Source organism: Piliocolobus tephrosceles, chromosome 1 (assembly GCF_002776525.5).
Source record: "Piliocolobus tephrosceles isolate RC106 chromosome 1, ASM277652v3, whole genome shotgun sequence".
NCBI classification, from domain to species: domain Eukaryota; kingdom Metazoa; phylum Chordata; class Mammalia; order Primates; family Cercopithecidae; genus Piliocolobus; species Piliocolobus tephrosceles.
This window is the reverse complement of record NC_045434.1, coordinates 97,127,704-97,136,132: the sequence shown is the minus strand read 5'-3', so window position 1 is coordinate 97,136,132 and position 8,429 is coordinate 97,127,704.

Sequence of the window (8,429 nt, the reverse complement as noted above, 5' to 3'; positions counted from 1 at the left end):
CATTTTGGGCAGATCCCATAATGTTTCCTCCTCTTTCAAGTATTACAAGTTGAGATTTCCCTCTCCTAACTCTCTCTGTTGGCCTTGTCAATGGCTAGATTTGTAGCTTGCAAGAGAGGAAAACCAGTGGGAATAATGGCTTGTTCTTTTGATTTTCTTCCTATGCCAGCTATTTGTATTGGGGGCAGGGATGAGAAAGGTGTGGTCTACTATTTATCTATCTTCCTCTCCTACTTAAGCAGCTTTTGAAAGTGTGATTGAGGGAAGTGCTAGACTGGCTTTGAAATTTCTCCACTGTGTCATGACATACTTCCTGGAGGTGTTGAGATGAGTAAGGAGATGGACAGAGAAAATGGTCTGTTAATTCAATTAGCAACCTTGTTTACAGTCTCCTAAGAGTGGTTACCATGGCTTCTCTGGCTGTCATTGACAGGTTTCTGTGTGGGGCAGGCCTAAATGTCAGCTCTGGCACATGCATGGGTTTTTGTGGAGGGCCCCACAAAGTCTCCCAGAGAGCCCCTTGACATGGGCATGCAGAGTTGCTTGCCCCTGTCCCCCTTCTCCCAGCCCACCTCCAGGATACACATGCAATCTCTTGCTGCTAGACACCTTTGCAGGCTGCCTTTGGGTGGACAACCTGCAAGTTATCTCAAGCCAACACACTCTGCAGAGCCCATTCGATCCCAAGAAACTCATATGTTCTTGTGATATCCTCTACCCTTTGTTCTGACTACCACCTCTTCACCTTGTTGGTGAAAGAAAGATCCTAACCCTTGATAGTACAAGATGACCAAACACAACATTTGGCACTGGGCAGATGAGACTGGCAGTTTATTAGTCATACAGATTCACAGCCTGGGGAAGAACATCACATGCCCTGCAGGAGCACATGAAGTTGTACCCAGGAACAGAGTAAACCAGAAGGGGCTATGGGAGGAAGACTTTGTATTTACAAGGGGGTGAGGTGACTGTTGATTCCCATAGGAAGATATGATTGCCCTGTTTGAATAATTTTAAACCTGGCAGAAGAGTTAAGTTGGGGACTATGGAGGGTGTAGCCAGTCCAGCTAATAGAGGAACGAGCTGGATGCGGAACCTTTCCTGCTGGGTGGGAGATGTATTTGGCAAGAGCCAGGGACTCAGGGTTGAGCCTTTGGGGCTTGTGAGGCTCAAAGACATCAAGACATCACATGGAATTTCAGGCCCTAAGGTACACCTGGATATCTTTCCTTGACTCATTTTCTACTTGCCTTTTGGGTCCAGGATAAGATCATTGAGTTTGCTGCCCAGGAAGACATCTAACAAGGAAGTGAGATGCCAGTAAGCTTTTTGCAGCCTTGCCCCTTTCTGTAAGTAATGTTTCTTTTTAGGGAAATGAAAGGATGGAGTGGGCAGAAATCTCCTATGACCACAAAATTGTACTCCAAGGCTGCTTCCAGCAGCCTCTAATTTCACCTCTTATTTCATTGCAGGGAGGGACTAGAAGGAAGATGATATGATTTGGCTGTGTCACTACCCAAATCTCACCTTGAATTATAACTCCCATAATTCCCACGTATTGTGGGAGAGACCCACAGTTTCCCCCATACAGTAAGGGGCAGTTTCCCCCATACTGTTCCCGTGGTAGTGAATAAGTCTCACGAGATCTCACGAGATCTGATGGTTTTATAAGGGGTTTTCCCTTTTGCTTGGCTCTTATTCTCTCTTATCTGCTACTATGTAAGATGTGCCTTTTGCCTTCCAGCATGATTGTGAGGCCTCCCCAGCCACGTGGAACTGTGAGTCCATTAAATCTCTTTTTCTTTATAAATTACCCAGTCTCAGGTGTGTCTTTATCAGCAGTGTGAAAATGGACTAATAAAGAAAACAAGCCTGTGGTTTTTATTGAGAGTAGTAATAAGGCTGGCTCTGGTGTTCTTTAACGAAGTGTGAGGGAGGTGTCAGGCCCTAAATGTTAGTGACCATCTTTGAAGTGGGTCTTCTTTTCAGACAGGGCTTTCATTCTCAGATAACAAGAAGAACCCAACTGAGTATTCTGTCACACGTGTTCCTTGAAGGTCTGGCCTCCTGGCAAGACAACTCCAAAGGCAACTGGGCCCAGGAGGGGAGGGGCCTCTGGTCCTGACGAGCCTCCAAGCTTCCTTTGTCATCTTAAGGATTAAGGTATCACAGCTTTTTCATACCCTCTTAACCACATTCCAGCCTATTCACAAGGATGAGAAAAGAGTTCAGAAAGATTCATGTTTAAATTTCTGTGCTGACATCCAAGATACTGGGACAGGACTGTGAGGATAGTATTTTAATTTCCTGGACACAGCATAACGGGATGAATAGGGTCTGCCATCTGCTCCCACCCCATGAATGTTGACATGAGGCTTTCTGCCTGGCAGCTTACCTAGAACATCCTGCTGTTCTTCTGTTCCCTTTCATTTGTATCTTCCACTTTGGAGGGAACAAGCACTGTGAGGATAGTGGTGGTGGTGGTGTGAGATGCAGCTGGACCCCCACTTATGCACTTGGACAGTACATGTGTGATGGGCAGAGACCTCTAGCTACACTGACCTGACTTCTTTGTGGCCCCAAGGTACAAAAATTATGGAGGAAGAGGGTTGGAAGAAGAGTGGACAATTTTCGTCTTCTGCACAATAGCTGCTGGATCCCAGATCCAACTCAAGGTAAATCTGAGAGTCTTAATTGTCCCCTGCTCCCACTCCCATATTCCAATGGACATTAGAGATTATCAGTCATTGAAGACCTTGGAACCTGGTGCCGAGAATTCTCCTCCTCCCCACACCTTGCTTTCCTGACAGGTTTTTCATTGTCAGGGCTACCCTCACATTCCTGTGCAGTATTCCATCACATGAGCCGCTCCTCAGCATTCACCCTATGTGGACTTCTCTCCTTCTCCACATCCTCCCTGGGTGGACCCATTCATTCCCATTTCAGAAATGGCCATCTGTGTACTTCTGATTCCTACAGCTACTTCTCTAGCTCAGACTACTCTCCTGAATTCTAGGTCCATGTATCTAGCTGCTTCCTTGATCTCTCCGCTTGAATTACTCACAGATATCTCAACCTCAAAAGTCCAAAAATTAAACTCATTATCTTTTTTTACACCCTGACTTGCTTCTCTTCTAGTGTTCCTTGTATTGGTTGAGGACACTGCTGTTCACCCCATTGCCTATGTCAGAAATAATCAGGATCATGTTTGGCTCCATTATCTCTCACACTGAATCCATCACCAGGAAATGTCAATCTTGCCTCCCACAGATTTCTTAAATCTGTCAATTTATCTTCATCAGCACAGCTTCCACGTGGCCCAGCCTACCAACACCTGTCTTTGTATTTCTGCTGTAGATTCCCAGTCTTCCTGCCAGTCTTGCTCCCTTATAATCCATTTCTCCCCTCCATGAGCAGGGTGAGCCTTCTGAATGACACATTAAATCATACCATTGCTTTACTTAAAGTCACATAAATGTTCTTCATTATCTTTAGAGTGCACACTCTGTAGTATGGGTTTGAAGTTCTTTATCACGTGACTACTACTGTCTTTCTTCTTTGCTCTTCTATCAATACTCCATGAATGTTATACCCCAGCTCTATTAAACTTTTTGTAATTAATTTGTTTACATGCCTTTGCATTGCTAATTCTTCTGCCTGGAATATACTTTTGGTCTTTCTTTCCTAGACCCCTCTGCCAATATTTCATCCAGCTGATTCCTACTAAATCTTCAGATTTTAAGCTTAAACTCTACTTTCTCTGGTAGCTCTTCCTTGACCCCTTTATTTGGTTAGAACCCACCAATGTGGGTTCTCACAGCATTCCATATTTCCCCTGTCATAGGATTTATCACAATTTATTGTAACTACTTGCTTAATTTTTGGACTCTCATGTGCTTCTCTATTAGCACAAGAAGTCATGGGTTGTGATATCTTAATCATTACTAGTGTCTGGCATGGTGTCTGCATGCAATATAACTTTGATAAATGGGTTTATGATAGTATGTAGATTTTTGTATAGACCCAAATATTCATGTGGAGATTTATTATCTGTTTTCGACAAGTCCTGTGAAATAGTGGGAGAGTGGAGTACAGAATTTGATGTCAGGCAGACAGCTTTACTACTTTGAACTACGTGGCACTTTACTTAACCCTGCCAAACTCCATATATAAGAATGGGAATAATGATACCTACCTTTCTAGGTGCTATCGCTACCCCATCAAAAAATCTGGAAATAAATGTGTAAAGAGGTTAGAACATCCAGTGAGTGGCAGAGGCAAAATTAGAACCCAGGCAATCTGCTTAGAAATCCTTCTTCATCTCTAGGCAGTGCTATCCCCAAGGGTGCTACTTTACAGGTAGTTGTATATACTGTTCATCTGCTTTTTCTCCTCTCTCACAATTTGGAAATAGCAGATAAGAAAGGATACTGTGAGCTCTTCAAAGCAAGGGAAAGCCCCATCATCCTGAGAACCTGGTTGCCTCACAGCACCAGAGAACAATGATGGTCATTGTCAGCACACTTAACCATCAAGAAGAAGCTATAAATGTGTACATTTCAATTTTGTGCTTAATAAGTTTATGGAGGTGTATCATGCCAAGAACTGTCCTAGCATTGAGGATACAGAAAGCAGTTCTGTCGAGGGGTTGACTGTGTGGTAAAGGAGGCAGACTAGGAAATAGGCAATTTTGATACATGGCCAGGGAGGAAAAAAATCTTAGAATGGTGTGGATGCTTATGAAAGGAACATCTAATAAATTATTTAGGGAAGACTTTTCGGTGGAAATGATGTCCAAGATGAGACTGGAGTTCTAAAAGTTGGGAAGCATATTCTGTCTTTCAAAAAGATTAAAGATGAGAGATGGTGGTGATATAGTGGAAAATATCTTTTGAAGTTGGTTGGTGAATGTTGCTATCAGTTCTAGTTCTGTCAGTTACCAACTGTGTGACTTGAAGCAAGTCAGGTAATGTTTCTACCATGAACCTAAAAAGTTAATGGTAGAAACAATGCATATTTTATAACAATGAAACAATAAAACAATAACAATACATATTTCATAAGGTTACTATAAGGATCAAATAGGACATTATATTTGAAGACTCTTATGAAGTGCCAAGTACTATAAAATTGAAGTTTTAAGTAAAATAATGTACACAACTACCATTTCACATGATATCTGCTCTGTAGTAAACCCTCAATAAGTGGTAATTGTCTTCTGCTTTACGTTACATTGCTTTGCTGCTTTGCAATTCCTGTTTTCTTCAGAAATGAGTTAATGAAAAGTGATATTCATCTGGTGTCTATCCTCAGAGTCATCTCCTTGTTTCCTCCTCTCCTCTGTCATTTTCCAGAGCTAGTTGCTTCCCTCAATCAGGCTTTTTATTGCTGGTGGTTGGTATTTTCATGTCTGTTATCTCATCTAGTCACTGTCTTCATTGCAGAAGAAATAGGAATTGGGAAATTAGGAGGTCAGAAACTTGAGGATTTGGTCTCCAGCAACAAAGGAAGCTAAGCTTTTGTTCCATTATAATTCAAAATGTAAAATTGTGGGATGATTTTCTAGCCTCATAATAAATTTGTTTGTCGTGTTGCCAAAAGTATAATTAGAAGATGCCCTGATTCTTAATTGTATATGGCACATCACTCTCTATTTAAAAACTTGTTTCTCTTTAAATGCATTTCAAAGTTTACATCCTCATATGAGTAAGAATGATTTTCTTGGTAACTCTACTCCCTTTTGTGAAAATCTTGACTGTTTCTAGTTCTGTGTTGCTAAGGGCTTAATCAGTGCAAATAACTAAGTTAACGCCGGGAATGACAGAGGTCTTAAAGCAACTGAGAAGTTGGCTCATAGAAAGGCCAGCAAAAGAGGAAGAACAGGCAGACCCGAGTGACTCTGCCACAGTGGTCGAGCTTATGGCTCTGTTTGTATTTAGGGGAGGGCCCACTGCAAAGGACACGGAAAAAAGATAGCAGGTGCTTTGGTTTGAATGTTTATGTCCCCTTGAAAATTCATGTTGAAACTTAAACCCCAAAGTGATATCATTAAGAAGCGAGACCTTTAGAAGGTGATTAAGTCATGAAGGCAGAGCCCTTATGCATTTGACTGTTCTTGCATTGCCATAAAGAAACACCAGAGACCGAGTCATTTATAAAGAAAACACGTTTAATTAGCTCATGGTTCTGCACACGGTACAGAAAGCATAACACGGACATCTGTTTCTGGGTAGGCCTCAGGAAGCTTACAATCATGGTGGGAGGTCACAGGGAAGCAGGTGTCTCACATGGTGGGAGCAGGAGCAAGAGAGTGAGGTGGGAGGTGCCATACGCTTTTAAAGGACCAGATCTTGTGGGAACTCACTATCTCAAGCACAGTGCTAAGAGGATGGTACTAAACCATTCATGAGAAACCCATCACCATGATCCAGTCACCACCCACCAGACCCTCCAACACTGGGGATTACATTTCAATATGAGATTTAGGTGAGACATCCAAACCATATAACCTTATAAATGGGTTAGTGACCCTATAAAAGGGTTGGGAGTAACTAGATAGGTCCATTTTTGCCCTTCCATTGCTTCCCATGTGAGAAGCAGCATTCATCCCATCTGAAAAATGCAGCAACAAGGTGCCATCTTGGAAGTAGATACTGGGCCCTCACCAAACACTAAAACATGTTAGTGCCTTGGTCATGAACTTCCCAGATGCCAGGACTGTGGGCTCAAAATTTCTGTTGTTTATAAATTATCCACTCTTTGGTCTTTTGTTAAAGCAGCTTGAACAAACAATGACAGCAGATATGTCTAGTTCATCAAGATACACCAAAAAGTCCAGGCATGGTCCTTGTACATAGTAGGTACTCAACCACTAAGTGAGGATTTATTGAACACCTACTCTCCAAGTGCTGTTCCATTCAGGGGGTATCATAATGAGGAAAGCAGTTCCTGATCCCAGTATTCCTGTGATCCAGTGATAGAAACTAGCAAGGAAAGCACAATGAAAAAAATGTTAGACTAATGTAATTTCCCACAAATAACTTTAGGAACACTTAAGAAAGAACAACTAACTGCCTGGGTGGGCGTGAGGTAAATGATACTGCAGAAAACAATGTGAAGTAGCATTTGTCACTGGATACCAGCCTGTACAAAACAAATGGGTAAGGGGATTAAAAAATGCTTTTGATAACAAGTGAGGCAGAATTAAAAACATTATATTCATGAAAAGGTTCTGATGGGTGCTGAGTGAGGAAGTGAATTCAGCACTTCTGACTCTGGGATCTCTAGTCTATCTACCATGTAAGACAACATCTTATTAGCAAGAAGAAATTAGAAACACACATTTTTATTTTTAAAAAATTGGACACATAGTTGAACTACTGTGGGTAACAGAATTAGAGATAAAGATATTTCACCTTCAAGGTTTATGACTCATATTTTCTGCCAGCTCTTTGTGGGCCCCGCTGTGGCACTTAACTTTTGATTGTACGAGTGGCCTGTGGTATGTCTGCTTTTGCAGCATTTAGATGTAGAGAGGATACTGGAGAAACCTTTGTCTTTGATTCCTGAACTAATGAAGGAGAATGGCTGTGTGCGGAAGTAGAAAGGGGAGTAATGGGCAGTGTGAGGTGGCCACTGCCACTGGAGTAGGACAGAGCAGGTTTGATCACCATCCACCTTCCATCATTGTACTTCCATGCTCAGAGCAGCCCTCTCTGTCTTACCTCTTCCCTTCTACACACAAAAAGACAGGTCTGAGGATGTACAAGTAGTTGCTAGTCCAGAGGGAATGGAGAAGGGCAGGTTTTAATTAAGAGTTGGCAGTATAGGTGGCCTTGATGGCAGTGGGAGGGGTTCTTTCATACTGCCAGGAGAGACACTCTCATTCTGGAGGGAAGCTGCCACACTGTTGTTGGGTATAGAGGTTTAGATCTGTAGTGGGCTGACCCTGAGAGCACTGTCAAGAAAGACCTCATAGCATGTCCAAGACTCTTGGACTCAACCTTTGAGTCCCCAACAGCTTCTGTGGGGAGCCTTATTTCTGTGACATAGACATTACAAAGACACAGGACAGGAATTAGGAAGAACTGGTCAGACCTTGAAAGAACTATAGTCTCCCCAACCTAGAGTTCAGAAATCTGTAAAGATATTCTTTACCCTAGATGAGCTCCTTGGGATGTTATCGACTCCTTCTCAGTGGAGGGAAAAGGAAAAAAAAAATGACTCTTTAGAAAAAAAGAAAAATGGCATTAGGGGATGAGCAGCAAAGTATTCTTGACAAAAAGTATTTTAGTAGAAGGAGGCACTCAACAAAAGTCTTAAACCCTCCCTACCATCACTCATCACCTAAGATAATCATATAGAAGGTATGTACAGGCATGAAACAAAACAAAACAAAACAAAACAAAACAAAACAAAACAAAACAAAA